Here is a 16,352-nt window from a genome sequence, read left to right as displayed (position 1 = left end):
TATTTACATCAAGAAAACACAACAATAGCATATCACTTACTAGTCATTGCTTTCTTCTAATCTCTTTGCCTAGTTGCAGATGCCTAGCTCTTTTTTAACCATTACTTTATAGTTCATAACTTTTTTACAAAGAATAATGCATTCATTTACACAGTCCTTTTTCCCCCAGCTCCTTTTGTCGGTTCTTTACACGAATCTGCGGAGTTGGCATTACTTTGCTCTGATCTGAATTAAACCTATCAAGGACTTGCTTATTTTTTGCTTCTTATTTTAAGCAAAACAACATGATGGCTTTTATGAATCAAAAGACTAATGAGCCCATCTGTCATATTTTGCAAGAATGCCACAGTGAATCACTTTTTCTGACTTTAACTGGCACTGGGAAATTACTACATGTAAATAGACTCACTGAGATGTCAAAACAAGAGTGTTGCAAAAAGGAACTGCTGTATAGTTTCTCCACAGCGTTTGGCTGGGCTGAGAGCTTTACTAGACAATTGGGAGCAGTCTGGGCATGGGAGTTTAAGCAAGATGTTCAGATTTGAACAGCATGAAAAAGGACCATTGGGTAACTGGAAAATAGAATCTTCTCTCAAGTTAGCAGAGGTGATGATCTTTGGAAATTATTGTTGAGGTAAATGTAAGCCTAAAGAATAAATGCAAGACCTCAGATAGCACTATGAATCTACTGATAAAAAACATTTAAAACACTTTTTTTCAGTTGAAAAGAAAATGACTTTTCTTTTAAGACCTTGTGAAATCACTCTCTTTCAGTTAAAATATTTAGGCAAATTATTGATGCCAGGCTGAAACTTCTCTTTCTTTAAACAAAGCACACTCGGATGTCTCCTTTATGTTTTGCTTTGTGATCATACTTCAGTTAATTTTTCAAGGAGGAAAAAATATGAAGATGAAGATAAGGATGATACCAAACATTATTAAATGATTATAATCTCCCTGGCATTATGGTAATCACTTTGAGCTATAATCTGTTAATATCAGGGAATATTTTATTTTTTAGAGAATCAGTATTTTCTCAGTTTCATAGAGATGCATATCAATTGAGTGTATTATTAGGAAAGCGGAACCACTGTGCAATACGAATTAGGAATTTATTTTAGGCCGGGCGCGATGGCTTTGCCTGTAATCCCAGCACTTTGGGAGGCTAAGGTGGGTGGATCACGAGGTCAGGGGATCGAGACCATCCTGGCCAACATGGTGAAACCCTGTCTCTACTAAAAAAAAAAAATACAAAAAACTAGCCAGGCGAAGTGTTGGGCACCTGTAGTCCCAGTTACTCAGGAGGCTGAGGCAGGAGAATGGCGTGAACCCGGGAGGCGGAGCTTGCAGTGAGCTGAGATCCGGCCACTGCACTCCAGCCTAGGAGACAGAGCGAAACTCCGTCTCAAAAAAAAAAAAAAAGGAATTTATTTTAGAGATTGAACTCTCCACAATTATGAGAGAATACACAGAAGCAAAGAACCAAAAGGGTATGGTTAGAAGATCAGAGAAAGGTCACTAACAAGGAATCAAGGACAAGAGACAGTGAAATCTACAGCAGGCTGCTGCCTCTGCATTTGGGAGTGGGCAGGCAGTTGGTGGAGCAGGCAATTGTGAATAAAATCTGAACCTAAAGAAAGAGAAATCAAAAGCAAAACCTGTGAGGAGACGCCATCAGAGTAAACCATAAGTCATATTTGCCAGTCTCTGCTTTTCTTGCCATTTGTAAATCCACATCTAGCCTTGAGGAACCTGCCTTTGGTGAACTGCAGGGGAAGCTAAGGCCTGCACATAGGCACTGCGCATGAGCCTCACCTAAGATTTAAAGAACGGGAGGGAAATCTGGGCTAGCTCATCACCACGCAAATGAGATGAACTAGGGATCAGCAACAGCATTTGAGACTTACAGTAATTCTGGAGCCCTGGCACCAACTTCCTAGTTTCCTGACTACTATTTCCTGTCCGCCTGCTAAACCGCACAGATTTCTCTTATTTGCCCGACCTAGCCCAGAGCTATACAGAAAAGGGTATTTGAAGAATGAAATCAGAATTCAGCTATATTGGCACATGCAAAACTATTGAGTTTAGTGTTAAGATCCAGACTATCTGAATTCATTTTCTGAAAATGGCAGTTACTGGCTTTGATACCTTAGGCTATTTAAATGCTTTGTGCCTCAGTTTCCACATCTCATCAATGGGAATAATTGTAGCACCTGCCACGCTACTACTACTTAACATCATAGGGTTATTATGAGAATAAGTAAATGCATGTAAAATTCCTAGAAGTACACAGAGCACATAGTAAACGATCATTAACGGCAAGTAATTATCATTATATGTTTCATATCATTTTATCCTGTTTTCTTTTTTTTTTTAATTTATTTATTATTATTATACTTTAAGTTGTAGGGTACATGTGCATAACGTGCAGGTTTGTTACATATGTATCCTTGTGCCATGTTGGTGTGCTGCACCCATCAACTCGTCATTTAGTTATACCTGATGCTTATCCTGTTTTCAAAATAACATCACGAAGTGATGTTTTGGGATCTGTTGCTCAAGTTACATGCATCTTCAATCAAAGGTAAAGCATATTGTGATTTTTGTTAAAAAATAAACATAATAAGGCAAAGTATCAAGTCACCAAAGGTTTCACCTTCCCTTTATTTTTCATTAAGAGTAATACTTGCCTTCAGGGCTGGGGGCGGTGGCTCACACCTGTAATCCCAGCACTTCCAGAGGCTGAGGAGGGTGGATCGCCTGAGGGCAGGAGTTCAAGACCAATCTCGCCAACGTGGTGAAACCCCGTCTCTACTAAAAATACAAAAAATTATCTTAAGCATGATGGTGCACACCTGTAATCCCAGCTACTCAGGAGGCTGAGGCAGGAGAATCGCTTGAACTCGGGAAACAGAGGTTGCAGTGAGCCTAGGTTACGCCACTGCACTCCAGCCTGGGTGACAGAACCAGACACAGTCTGAAAAAAAAAAAAAGAGTAATACTAGCTTTCAGCCCTCTGCCTGAAGACAGAAACTCTCGTAATTTTAGCTGTCCCATGCCCAAAGCTGTCAGTGTAATTTTCAGGGGACATAACCGAAGGGGTGTATCAATAATCATTTCTCAGAGCAGTGAATGTTGAAGTTATAGAAGATAATAAAATCTACTTAAAGTCTCCATGAGGCTTAATCCATTATCTTCCTGGGGAAACTTTTATATTAGAAAGACCTTATTCATGTCTTACATAAAGGAGCAAACCATTCCATAAATAGATTAAGGAGAAGAGCATTCAAAAGACAGAGTACAATCCTCAAACAAAGGAATAGAAATTGCGTATGTCAAATATTTTTCTTTAATGAAACCATATAGTTATCTTACAAAAATATATGTTGACCTTTGGCATTTCTAAATTAAATCACTGGTTACAACTTTATTAATGAACCCTGAGAAAGAAAAATATTGTTAACTGACCAGGGATAGAAACATCTGGTCACAAATAACTTTTCTAAAGATTTTCATTAACTATTAGGTCACTATTATCCCTATAATGTTGACGAGAAAATAAAGTTCAGGAAAATTAAGTAAAAACTATCCACAGTTTTATACACAGTAACAAAATGCCAAGATTTTAGCTCAAAAAATTAGACGCAGAACCAATACTTTCAACCTCTATGTAAACTGCCTTCCCTTTACAATCAGAATGGAGTACTGAAAACTGTGACCAAGATCTTGAAACACCAAATCAGGATTCTTACATAATATTTGAAGATTGAGAGCCCATTTGAAATGTGTAATATGTTGCATATTTTTACAGCATTGCAAGTTACATTGATCCTGTATTAGCGCTGTGGTATTTCCCGATATTAGTGGTATAGTGTTTAGTGATACAGTCCTCCCATGTCATACATGTAAAATAACAGCTACGAAAGAGAATATCTTAGTTTCTCCAAGCTCACCCTTTGAAAACTCTGTGCTTCTAGAAATGCAGTGTGCATATAAGTCACCTAGAGATCTTAAAATGCACATTCTTATTTAACAAACCTAGAGTGATTCTACATTTCTAACAAGCTTCGGGATGATATTTAGGAATGATGTTTTAAGTGTTAAAGCCATATACTTTTGAAATCCTTCCTAGATACTTCTTGGGGATGAAGTGGAGAAAGCCTACACACCAGAAAACCATCTGACTGTATATCGCTGTGACTCAGTCCAATGATACCTCTTATCTGACTAGACCCAAAGTGACATCCACATTGTGAATCTCACAGGCAGTATCATCCTCAGTGCCGAAGCCTAGCCATGCTATTTGAAAAACTCTTAAAGGAACTTAACAGAAAGTCCAAGATAAAAACTTATTTCATACAGCAGCAAGATCAAGTGCTTTTGTTATCTGTTGCATCTATTGACCTAGTGTGACAGCATTAAAAATGACAATATCACTAAGTCAAAGGCAAATTACTAATTGTTTTAGGTAATATGCAGGTTTTGCTAAATTCAAGGTATGGTTAGTGGTTAATGTAACCTTCGCTACAATTTGAGAATTTTTATTATACCTTCCAGATGTTGAAGATCTTTCCCAAGCCACATAGAAATAGAAAACTAAATAGACTTTGTGTTCTATTCAACCACAGAGTACCACCTAGCTACCTAATAAGGAAGTAATAAAAAGAAGGAGATTTCAGCAAATCTAAATAATGGTGACTTTAGCCATGCTGTTGAGGTTTACTCCAATCACAGACGCAAAGGATGTTAAAGCTGGCTAACATTGTCTCATCCAAACCATTCATTGCATAGATGCAGAAGCTAGCATTGGAGGAATTCAATACTCATTTAAGGGAACACTGTTAGAAAAATATGAAGAAAACTTAAAATTTTTGATGTCGGCCGGGCGCGGTGGCTCAAGCCTGTAATCCCAGCACTTTGGGAGGCCAAGACGGGCGGATCACGAGGTCAGGAGATCGAGACCATCCTGGTTAACACGGTGAAACCCCGTCTCTACTAAAAAATACAAAAAACTAGCCGGGCGAGGTGGCGGGCGCCTGTAGTCCCAGCTACTCGGGAGGCTGAGGCAGGAGAATGGCGTGAACCCGGGAGGCGGAGCTTGCAGTGAGCTGAGATCCGGCCACTGCACTCCAGCCTGGGTGACAGAGCGAGACTCCGTCTCAAAAAAAAAAAAAAAAAAAAAAAAAAAAAAAATTTTTGATGTCTAGTCTAGTGCTGAGGAAATTACAGCCCTCCTTTTCCTATACATATTTTTAATATTACCGTAATCACTCAGGCTAGGCTACATTATGCTACATTTTAAAAAACGACTTTCAGGTCCCCGTAGCAAACAAAAACAAATGTCAATTTCTTGCCCTATTGTGTGTCCATTGTTGATTAGCTGTTACTCTCCTTCACATGTCTTCACTTTGCAACCGGCGTTGACAAACAATTGTATTCGGGAAATTACTTTTCTCATGGTAGAAGGGGGAAAAAGACATAACCAATCACTTTCTGATTTGCTTGTATTCCCATTTTGTTATTCAGAAACAGTCACATACCAGGGCAGGATGTATTTTCCACCTACAGGAAGGACTACAGTGGCATGGCTAAGTTTGATGTCAGTGAAGCCGAGCAGGGTACTTTTCTACCAGGGTGGTGTCAAAGTCAAATAAAACATAGAGGTGGATCTCCATAGTTAATATTTCGGGGAGGAAAGCAAGAATTGCAATTTGGGGCATACACACAGACCAGGTGGTCTTTGGTATGTTCAAAGAGGAAAGAGAAGGTTAAAGTTTTTATGAAAAGAGGAAACGTCAACAGGGCACAGTGGCTCACGCCTGTAATCCCAGCACTTTGGGAGGCCGAGGCGGGCAGATCACGAGGTCAGGAGATCGAGACCATCCTGGCTAACATGGTGAAACCCCGTCTCTACTAAAAATACAAAAAAAAAAAAAAAAAAAAACTAGCCGGGCGCGGTGGCGGCGCCTGTAGTCCCAGCTACTCGGGAGGCTGAGGCAGGAGAATGGCGGGAACCCGGGAGGCGGAGCTTGCAATGAGCCGAGATCGCGCCACTGCGCTCCAGCCTCGGAGGCAGAGCGAGACGCCATCTCAAAATAAAAAAAAGAGGAAATGTCACATATTTCTTATCAAGAAAGTTCGTTGGCACTAGGAAAGTTTTGGGGAGTTGACAAGTTTTAATCGGTAAGTGACAGCAATGAGGAAGACTATTTTTGGAGTTGCATAGGTTTGCTTCAGCAGCTATTAGATAAAACTGGTTTCAGGTTACAGTTGGCTGTTTCTGCCAGGCTTGCAGAGCCTGGTTCCGCATTCTTGAAACTATTGCACATTCACTAAGTGCTTTTTCCCCCTGGCTCCTTAACACCGATTTAGTTGAGTATGACAAGAATGATCTGACTGTTATGGTCAACTTTCAGAGCAGCATAGATAATATTTTTTAATGAGGCAATCCCATAAGTGCAAATAGTATGAACTCCGTTGTTTTTTCATTGATCTACCATGTATAGCATACTCTGAATCAACAGCCATTGTCACAAAGGGGTGCCAATTTTTTTTCTCTGGAGATTCCAATTTTAACAATGTTTTCTAGCAGAGATTGGTTCATATTATTTTTAAAATTTATATCACAATATTCTCTCTATAATAGTTAATAGATTATATCGCAAAAGAATACGTAGACCAAATCAAAGAGATGAATGGGCAGGGCTATAGGGTAAAAGATGATTGGGGAGGTAACATTTTCCCTATTTCAGCAAGAGGCCACTTATAAATCAATCCCTAAGGACAGAAAGGTTGACCCAAGTTTAAGATTGTAGCCCATCCTGCTGATGTAGAGAGGTAGAGAACGCCATTCCCGTAAAGATATGACCACTATCGCTTCTACATATGTGACTATAAAATTGTTAGGATTCCACAGTCCTGGCTGCAGAATGACATTCTCTTTCTAGTTAGCCACCGCCACAACAGATAAAAATGATAAGAGTTGCAGAAAGACCACACAACACTTTTTAAAATAAGGTACTTAACTCTCTTACCTCTAATCCACAGAAGTAGGGTATCCCTGAGACACCGTATTTTGGGTATTGTCTTCCAGCTGATAGCAAGCATTAAAGCATCTAATGGGTGAAATGAAACCAGAGGAGAGAGCCTGTTTGGAAGAGACAGAGAAATGTCATTTCTTTTGTTTTAATTGGTCATGACAGAAAGAACAAATGAGCAATACATTTCGTTACCTTTTAGCTGAAGAAAGAGCCCACGATCCAAGTGATTGCTTTTCTTAAATTGCTAGCCAGGCTCAACTTCTCCCAATAGGATAGCTTTTTATATTTTTTTAAAACAAATTCCTTGTGAAATGGATACAGCATTTCTGGCAATTATATTCCAAGTATATGTGTGTGTGTGAATATATGTGTGCGTGTTTGTGTATGAATGTGTGCGTGTGTGATTGTGTGTATATGTGTTTATATGTGTGTAGGCTACCCTTTTGACTGACACATATTGCTGCCTCGATAACAGCATTCTCCTAATTATTTTCTTAGTATGGTTCAATTCACATTGAGCAAGATTAGCTCTGGGCAATCTATTTGGATCATTTCACTGAAGAGTTAATTTTATTTTCTAGATCAGAAACATCTAGCAGATACAGACTTCTGAGGGGTTTAGGCTCTATTTTTATCACAAGGTTATTGAGAGCCTGAATTTAATTAAATTGTGAGCACAGCAAATCTTGTTCAGCATAGATACTAACTTATGTAGCAGGAGTCTTAAAATGTTTCAAAACATATCTTCCTTTCTCTGTAGTATCTTGACATAGAAGAATGCATTAACTATTTTAATTGCGTATTTTAATTAGAATACTGTGTTTTAGGACCTATTCATGCCATCTTTGTTTATTCTTTATCTCCAGAAATCTCAGTCTGGCTGTAATTGCACTTGCTTGTTTGCTGTGGCAGAATGTTTTATATAAGAGAGGGAGACAATCATAGGATTATGTAAAGTTCTGGAATGGTAATTGTTGCTTTCTTACTCTCACAAGGTAGAGACTTCTGATTCAAGTTGTAAAAACATGGATCTTTTTATGTGAGAAAGATAATAGACAATTTAAAATAGAAGTGCCAAATAAATAATGGTTAGGTTACACGTGCTCCAAAATCTTGAAATTACCTTTCTAAAGCCTTTTATGTAAAACTTGGCTGAAATGTTACAATCGACATGATTTTTTTTCTTTTTATAGTTGGTGTGATATTCAAGCACAGTTAAAATTACTATCTTATACATAAAAATTAATTGTATTATTAATCAAAATGTAAGTTGGCATGCTTAATTTACCATTACCATTATGAAGAGAGTTGACTGGCATGGTTTATTTCAAAATCTGGTATGTATCAGTTTTACTTTAGAATCAATAATTTGTAATCTCATTAACACAAAGTCAAGAGCATAGAAAATGTGTCATCAATAGATAAGTAAATCTGAGGTGTTAGTAGGGCATGAAATATATGTACTATTGAATGAATGAATTTATCACATCCAGTAGCAAAAGATAAAGAAAGTCAAAAGTCATCTGGATAATTTAAACTCATAAACAAGATAACTAAATTTAAAATTCTTTTCAATATACTGCAAATAGGTTGTGAATTTATCAAAGAGTTTCACATTTTGGCTAAGTATTAGAATTTCAAAAATTAATCAATGTCATCCCCATTCTGTAATGGTATGGTTAAGGCACAAGGAGCCAATGTCTTCAAGAGAATATTACAAACCAAGGAGATAGAACACTAGGCTGCAAAAACAAACGCCTTATGATAATAGTAAGTCTACAAATTTCAACTGTTCAAAAGATATATAAGGATAATATGAATTTTACTCTAGGATATTCTGAACAGTAAAGGTTTAAATGGAGTGTAAAGTCAAGAAGTGTGATGTCTCCAGCTTTGCTCTTCTTTCTCAAGATCTCTTTGGCTACTTTGGGTCTTTTGTGGTTCCAAATGAAATTTAGGATTCTATTCCCTGTTTCTGTAAAAAAACACCATTAGGATTTTGATGAATATAGCATTTTACCTGTAGATCAATTTGGCTAATATTTATATTTCAGTAATATTAAGTCTTCCAATCCATAGAAAGGCATGTTTTTTCATTTATTTGTGTCTCCTTTAATTTCCTTCATCAACATTTTGCACTTTTCATTGTATAAGTATTTCACCCCCATGCTTAAGTTTATTTCTAAATATTGCATGATTTTTATGCTATTGTAAGTGGAATTGTTTTTTAACTTATTTTTAGAATGGTTCCTTGTTAATGTTTTGAAATACTACTGATTTTTGTGCATTGATTTTGTATCCTGCATATTTAATCAATTTGTTTATTAGTTCTAACATTTTGTGTAGGTGGAGTTTTAGGGCTCTCTACACATAAGATGATGTCATCTGCAAACAGAATATTTTATTCTTTTCCTTTACAATTTGGATTTCTTCTATTTCTTTCTCTTACCTAATGGTTCTGGCTAAGATGTCCAGGACTTTACAGAATAGAAGTGGTAGAAACTATAGTAATTAAAACAGGTACTTGTATTGTCTGCTTCTATGAGTTTGACTATTGTAGATACTTCATATAATTAGAATCACGCATTATTTCTTCTTGTGTGAGTGGCTTATTTCACTTAGCATAATGTCTTCATAAAGACAGATACATTAAATGGAACAGAATAAAGAGACAAGATATAAACTCATACATATATGGTCAACTCATCTTTAGCAACAGTGCTAAGGATACACAATGGGTAAGGAAGTATAATCTCTTCAAAAAGTAGAACTGGGAAAACTAGATACTACCCTCAAAAAACAAAAATAGATCTCTACCTTACACCATTCACAAAAATCACACAAAAATGGACTGAAGACTTAAACATAAGATCTGAACTGTAAAATTGCTAGAAGAAAACATAGGGGTATACCTTCTTGGCATTGGTCTTGGCAAAGATTTCTTGACTATGACACTAAAAGCATAGAACATAAAAGCAAAAATAGAGAAGTGGGACTATGTCAAACTCAAAAGCTCCTGTGCAGCAAAGGAAACAACAGATTGAAAGGCAAGCTATAGAATAGGAGAAAATATCTGCAAAACAAACATCTGATAAGGGGCACATTTCAAAAATATATAAGGAACTCATACAAATCAATAGCAAAAAGACGAGTAACCTGAATTTAAAAATGGGCACGCACCCTGATAGACATTTCTCCAAAGAAAGAGAAATGGCCAGCAGGTGTATTAAAAAGTGCTCAAAATGTCTAATCATCAGGGAAATACAAATCGAAACTACAGTGAATGATATCACCTCACACCTTTAGGGTGTGTACTATCAAAAAAAATGATAAGTGCTGGCAAGAAAGTAGAAAAACTGAAACCCTTATACAGTGTTGGTAGAAATGTCCAACGGTGCAACAGCTACGGAAAATAGTATGGAGGGTCCTTAAAAATTTAAAAATAGAGCTACCATATAATCTAAAAATCCCACTTCTGGGTATATATCCCAAGAAACTGAATCAGGGTCACAAAGAGATATCTGCATCTCTGCCCCACGTTTATTGCAACATTATTCACAGTAGTCAAGATACGGAAACAACCTAAGTGTCCTTTGACAGATAAATGGATAAAGTAGCATGCGATAGGCTGGGCGCGGTGGCTCATGCCTGTAATCCCAGCACTTTGGGAAGCAGAGGCGGGTGGATCACGAGGTCAGGAGATCGAGACCATCCTGGCTAACACGATGAAACCCCGTCTCTACTAAAAATACAAAAAAGTAGTCCCAGCTACTCGGATGAGGCAGGAGAATGGCGTGAACCCGGGAGGCGGAGCTTGCAGTAAGCAGAGATCGCGCCACTGCACTCCAGCCTGGGCGACAGAACGAGACACGTCTCAAAAAAAAAAAAAAAAGAAGCATGTGATATATGCATACAATGGATTATTATTCAGCCTTAAAAGGGAAGGAAATTCTCCTCTTTGCAACAACATGGATGAACCTGGAAGGCATTATGCTAAGTGAAATAAGCCACTCACACAAGAAGAAATAATGAATGATTCTAATTATATGAGGTATCTACAATAGTCAAACTCGTAGAAGCAGACAATACAATAATGATTGCCAAGGACTGGAGAGTTGGGAAAATAAAGGATTCAATAGGTATAAAATTATAATTATGCAAGATAAATAAGTTATAGAGATTTGCTGTATAACATAGCGCCTAGATTTAACAACATGACATTGTGTATTTCAAAATTTGGTAAGAAAGAGTTGAAAGCTCATGTTATGTTCAAAAATCACACACTCACACACACACCAAGCAAAGGGGCACAAAGAAACATTGGGAGGTGCTGGACATGTCTATTCCTTGATTACAGTGATAATTTTACATTGTTGGCATTTGTTCTGAACTCATCAAATTGTATACATTAAATATGTATAGTGGTGTGTATCTTAATAAAGCTGTTAAAAATGGAGTATAAATACCTTAATTGTAAGAATTTTTAAAAATTAAAGGAAAAAAAAGCAGAAATAGTATCTTAACATTCTAATGGCGGTCTATTAAGTTTCTATACATTCCTTAAGTCTATATATTTCTATGCTGAAATAGTTACTGGAAGAAAAAGCATGTCATTAAGATATTATAACTAAACAATTACTACTATCACATAAACAAGTAAACACTTTGTAACAAATTACTTTAAAATTTTTTTTAAGTGCATCATGAGCCTGTCTCTACAAAAAATAAAAAAGGTGGCCAGGACCGGTGGCATGTGCCTGTGGTCCCAACTATTCAGGAGGCTGAGGTGGGAGGATCACTTGAGCCCAGTAATTTGAGGCTGCAGTGAGCTATGATCATACCAGTGCACTCCAGTCCGGGCAACAGAGCAAGACCCTGTCCTAAAACAAGAAATAAAGAGGGCAGGATGTGGTGGCTCACGCCTGTAATCTCAGCACTTTGGGAGGCCAAAGCAGGTGGATCACGAGGTCAGGAGTTCAAGACCAGCTTGGCCACGATGGTGAAACTCCATCTCTACTATAACTACAAAAATAAAAATAAAAATAAAGCCAGGTGTGGTGGCGGTGCCTTAAGCCCAGCTACTCGGGAGGCTGAGGCAGAGAATTGCTTGAACCCAGTAGGTGGAGGCAGCAGTGACCCGAGATCAAGTCACTGCACTCCAACCTGGGCAACAGAGCAAGACTCTGTGTCAAAAAAAATTAGACACATAATGCATCCGAAAGAAAGATGAAAGGAAAGAAAGAAAGAAAGAAAGAAAGAAAGAAAGAAAGAAAGAAAGAAAGAAAGAAAGAAAGAGAGAGAGAGAGAGAGAAGGAAAGGAAGGAAGGAAGGAAGGAAAGAGAGAAAGAAAAGAAAGAGAAAGAAAGAAAAGAAAGAAGGGAGGGAGGAAGGGAGGAAGGAGGAAAGGGGAAAATGCATTATGAATTACACTTAAATTTCTAATTCAAACTCATAGTTACAATTTTATTGAAAAAGCAGCCTACACAAGAAGATTGAAAACTAGGGCACGTAGCTTGTGGCGAACAGGTAAAACTCAGGAAGTTTCATCTCTAAAAGGAGAAAGGGAAGAATGAATACCGATAGAGAATGATCACCACCACAATTATATTTATTTAAAATTTATCTTATTTTTACACAACATTTCCAAGGATCTTATGCTGTTTAATTCCCTGTACCTAACCAACTTTACCAAACTGATGCGCATGCCATTGATTTCCCTGTCAAAAAAAAAAAAAAAAAAAAAAAAAAATGACTTAATAATAAAATCTTCCTGGTTATTGTGAGTTATTTTATTTTTAATGTTAATGGTCCCAACTCAGCAGCAGCAGCAGCAGCAGCAGCAGGGTTACTAGACACATTAATCAAACACATAATTCTGGGTACAGTACAAATTATTTAAGCAAAATCACACTACATACCTGGCCACTTTGTTCTTGAAACTGACATCATTAAAAATAAAGAAGCAGCAAAGAAGGTATGTACTTACCTAGTACAAAATATTACCCAATGAACTTTTTTGGATGGTGGCTAAAAAGACAGTCAGAAGCACGAAATGCACATTTTTACTTGGGAATTTAGAGGTGCAGACCAGGTCAGGAAGTTTTAGTTCTTTAATTCACTGATCTCTTAATTGGATTTTATTTTTATTCTTTTAGTTAGAAAGGAAAACAGGACAAGCTTCCTGGAATTGTGTTAAGACAGTGAGAACTTAGCAAGCAGATGTGGCAAACTGATTCTGCAGACAAAGTCAAGGTTGGTATAACACTTTGGTGATGATAGCAGGGAAATTACATAAAAGAGCACTGAGGAAATCTGACAAGTTGGCTCACTCTCTTTCAATATCAAATAATCTTTTGACCTCTGGGCACCAGGATTATTAAAGTTAAAAAGTAACGTGGTGAGAAGATAAATCTTGCCTGAGCCACAGATGTGGCTGGCACGACAATATGAAATCACAGAATTGTGAATTGGTTAGGATTCTGGATACATAGGGGATTTCTTTGAAAATGATCTAAACTAGCAGCTGATTGGGAAGAACATGCTGATATTTTTTTTTTCAAAGCTTCCTACTAACCAAGTGGGATGCTATAAAAAGTGTGGTAACCCCTACGAGGAAAAACCAATCTTTCCCAGCCTGGTTCATTTATCTTTCCCAAAATACAGGTCTATTTTTGAATACTGTCACGAATCGAGTTCTTTCCTTCGGAAGAGTTAAGTGCTATGCAGTTCAGCATGTTCTGGTATAATGCCTTTTATTCAAAAGTTTCATAATCCACTTTACAGACAAAAGTAGATTAGGGAAATATGCTTGGTGAGAGTGACTTTCATATGGCCAGGTAAAAAAACCGCATGTGGAGTGGGAACAGAGGATGAAGGGAGAGGAAGCAGAATTTGCATTAGCAAAGGGAAAGTAAATATGGTTTCATGTAGTCAGACAAGAGGAGGATAAAAAGGAATTGCAAAGAGACTGAAAGGTCAGTGGGAGATATGAAGGAAAAGATCTTAAGAAAATGTTTTAAAAGACAGTCTCACATAGGTGATTTTTCGGTGAATATCTGAAACAAATCTCAGGGGAAAAAAAGGCTTTTTAATGTAAAGAGACATAAATCATACACTTTCCTTTGGAAGGAACCATAAAAATCATGAAGTCATAAAATTTTAGAAAGGAAAGTGATTTTAAGATCAAAAACTTTGTTCTCTAAAGTAGAAAACTGAAGCTCAAAAACAAAGTTTTAACGAAATGCCTAAGAATACCTAGTAAGGGTCAATGCTTATATACACAGCTGGGTCTTCTGTCAACATGTCTAGTGATATTTTTCACAACATACCATCTTTTTGTATGGCAAATACACTTTTTAGCAATTAAAATATTTCAAAAAGAATATTCTAGAATGTATCATACTTAAGGGCTTCCTTTACAATTAACCTAGGTAGCAGAGGAATGCAACTTCTGCTTAATGGGATCGTAAACAGTGCAAGAGATTATTATTAATTTAAAGCATTTTTAGTTTGTGAATTTTCAGTTTTCTTGTATCCTTCTGTAAAGTAGTAATCAGCTAAATACTAGATTTGGTAGTATTTTTAATAGTGTAGATAAAATAACTAATGATATTGTCCATGTATACATTCTTAGAGCCAGTGAGTTTTTATAACATCTATATAATATTTAGATATTATTCTGGCTGAACAAAGTTGATATAGTCCTTACGTTGAATAAAATTGGCATAGTCTTTAGTTCTTTAGGTCAGAAATTACCTTTATGGACTTTTGAATAAATTTGAGTGGAACTAAAGCTTAAAACCTCCTTCTCTAGAATATAATTCAATTTTATAAACTGGTTTTGAGCCAGCCAAAAAGTCACAAAAACTCATCAACAGGAAAACAAACAAACAAATGAACAGAAAAACAAAGTTGAGGCATACACTCCATCCAATAGCAAAAATAGTAAGGAATTCAACATGGCTCTTTTTTTTTTTCTATTATTCCTCTACAAACTCTCTCCTCCCCATCAGTTTGCTGAAAAGAAACTCAGAAAGTTCTAATTTTCATTAATGTTTTGCAGTCTGTAGAAAAACAGGTCAAACTGGTAAGTAGGCAACCTGAAATAAAGATAGGGAAAATATCTCAGGTCTAGCAACCCCTAGCGATCAGTGACTGCTACAGGATCCCAGTGGAGATGGGAGGAACCATTATGAGTTTGTCAATTCTTAATGCTACTCATTAAATTGTAGAGAATAATATGTAGCACAGTGGCATCCCAGTGGCATCCCGCACACATTCACAGATAGAATAAATCTCACATTAGTGCAAAGGAAGCTTTGTACAGGATATTTAACAAAATTGCAGAAAAGAGAAGGAAATATGGGCCATCAAAAGAAGGTTGTACACAGCCTCATGTGAATTTATACTCCGGCCTCAAAACCTTTCTCTAACCACTTAAATTGCAGGAAAAAAAGTGCATATCCAGTTTAATTTCTTCAAAAGCTCATAAAAATGTAAGGACATTAACCTACTCTATGGGAAAACAATGAAAAATAACACAGGCAAGACTATGACAAGAGTGAACCACATGGAAAGAAATACTGTGGAAGACATGTGAATATACCCAAGAAGGAAAGACAGGAAGGAAGGAAGGAAGGAAGGAAGGAAGGAAGGAAGGAAGGAAGGAAGGAAGGAAGGAAGGAAGGAAGGAAGGGGGGAAGGAGGGAAGGAGGGAAGTGGGGAAGGGGGAAGTGGGGGAAGGGGGAAGGGGAAAGGGGGGAAGGGGAAAGGAGGGAAGGGGGGAGGGGGAAGGAGGGAGAGAGGGAAGGAAGGAAGGAGGGAAGGAAGGAAAGGGGGAAAGGGGAGGGGGGAAGGGGGGAAGGGGGGAAGGAGGAGGGGGAAGGGGGAAGGAGGGAAGGGGGAAGGAGGGAGGAAGCGGGGAGGGGAAGGGAGGGAGATTGGATAGAAAATATTTCCAAAAACTGATTTTGGAAGCAAACTCAATCAAAGAAAAATTTTCAGCAGTGCTATGTATTGCTTTTAAACCTTAATAAACGAGTTGAAGACAATAAGAACCCAGTAACAAAATCCAGAACTTGAATAAAAGAGAAAGTTTATAATTATGAAAATCAATTACAACTTAAATCAACAGCATTACACAAATCTGTAAATTAGAGAAGGCAGAAAACAGAAATACACAGTTGAACATTGCATATAATTGAAATGTATGAGGGAGATACAGATAAAATGAAATAATTAGGAGAAAAGTATAGATACAGGTAAATGACTAAGATAATTCATCCTAAGGAAAATTGGACCCTAATCCCATTA

This window comes from Macaca nemestrina, chromosome 4, assembly GCF_043159975.1.
Source record: "Macaca nemestrina isolate mMacNem1 chromosome 4, mMacNem.hap1, whole genome shotgun sequence".
Taxonomy (NCBI): Eukaryota; Metazoa; Chordata; class Mammalia; order Primates; family Cercopithecidae; genus Macaca; species Macaca nemestrina.
This window is presented reverse-complemented; position numbering follows the sequence as displayed.